This window comes from Nyctereutes procyonoides, unplaced genomic scaffold (assembly GCF_905146905.1).
Source record: "Nyctereutes procyonoides isolate TBG_1078 unplaced genomic scaffold, NYPRO_anot_genome, whole genome shotgun sequence".
In the NCBI taxonomy this organism is placed as follows: domain Eukaryota; kingdom Metazoa; phylum Chordata; class Mammalia; order Carnivora; family Canidae; genus Nyctereutes; species Nyctereutes procyonoides.
This window is the reverse complement of record NW_026575125.1, coordinates 108,573,963-108,575,574: the sequence shown is the minus strand read 5'-3', so window position 1 is coordinate 108,575,574 and position 1,612 is coordinate 108,573,963. Positions and strand designations below refer to the sequence as shown.

The following is a 1,612-nucleotide window of genomic DNA, read 5'->3' as shown; positions in this document are numbered from 1 at the left end:
CTACAGATTCATGAGGCTCAAAGGACCCCAGGCAGATCCACCAAAAAAAACTGTTGGAATGAATAATCAAATTCAGATAAGTTTCAGGACACAAAATCAGCATACAAAAATTAGTTGCATTTCAATACACTAACAATAAACTATCTGAAAAAGAAATTAATCAGATTTACAATAGCATAAAAAACAAATAGAATGTGGGGAATAAATTTAACCAAGGAAACAGAAGATCTGTACCCTAAATCTATAGCATATTGATAAAAGAAATTTTAAAAGACACAAATAAATGAAAAACTATCCCATGCTCATGAATTGAAAGAATCAATATTATTAAGATGTCCACACTATCCAAAGCCATCTATAGATTCAATGCAACCCTATAAAAATTCCAATGACATTTTCATGGAAATATTAAAAACAATCCTAAAATTCATATGGAAACACAAGAGACCCTGAATAGCCAAAGAATCTTGAGAAAGAAAACAAAACTGGAGGCACTGTATTTCCTGAATTCAAGCTATATTACAGAGCTATAGTAATCAAAACAGAGTGGTAGTAGGATAAAAATAGACATATAGACCAATAGAATAGCATACAGAAGCCAGTAATAAACTCATGCATATATGGTAAACTAATCTTGGACAATGGTACCAAGAATACACAATGAGGAAAGGATAGTTTCTTCAATAAATGGTGCTGGGAGAATGAGATATCCACATGCAAAAAGATAAAATTGGACACTTACACTGCAACAAAAAAATCAAAATTAATTAAATATTTAAATGTAAGACCTAAAACTACTGTCCTAGAAGAAAACATACGGAGAATCTTCCTGACAGTGATCTTAGCGATGATGTCTTGACATGACACCAGAAGTACAAGCAACAAAACCAAAAATAGAGAAATGGGATTGCATCAAACTAAAAAGTTGCGTAAAGGAAGTAATCGAAAGAGTAAAAAGTCAACCTACAGAATGGGAGAAAGTATCTGCAAAACATACATCTGATAAGTTAATATCCAAAATATAAAAGGAACTCATATAACTCAATAGCAAAACAAGTAAAAATAACACAGTTTTAAAATGGGCAAAACAGTGCTCGCTTCGGCAGTACATATACTAAAATTGGAACGATACAGAGAAGATTAGCATGGCCCCTGCGCAAGGATGATATGCAAATTCGTGAAGCGTTCCATATTTTTAAATAAATAAATAAATAAATAAATAAATAAATAAATAAATAAAATGGGCAAAACACTTGAATAGACATTTCTCCAAAGGAGACACACAAATGGCCAATGAGAAGGTGTGCAGACACCCTAATCATCAGGGAAATTCAAATCAAAACCACAATGAGATATTGCCCTATACCTGTTAAAACAGCTATTATCAAAAAGATAACTAGTGTTGGTTAGGATGTGGAGAAAAGGAAATCCTCGCACATTGTTGGTGGGAAAGTAAATTGGTATAGACACTATGGAAAACATAATGGAGGTTCCTTGAAAAAATTTAAGTGGAACTACGATACGATCCAGCAATCTCACTTCTGCATATATATCCTAAGGAAATGAAATCAGTATCTTGAAGAGATATCTGCACTGCCGTGTTTATTTAGCA

General features: G+C 32.7%; 1 non-coding gene across 1 annotated transcript; it reads left to right on the top strand.

Moving 5' to 3' along the window:
* Window positions 1–1,090: 1,090 nt before the first annotated feature.
* On the top strand, window positions 1,091–1,197 carry LOC129519030 (U6 spliceosomal RNA). Its single transcript, XR_008666327.1, has one exon. It is a non-coding gene; the product is annotated as a U6 spliceosomal RNA (small nuclear RNA).
* Window positions 1,198–1,612: the final 415 nt, after the last annotated feature.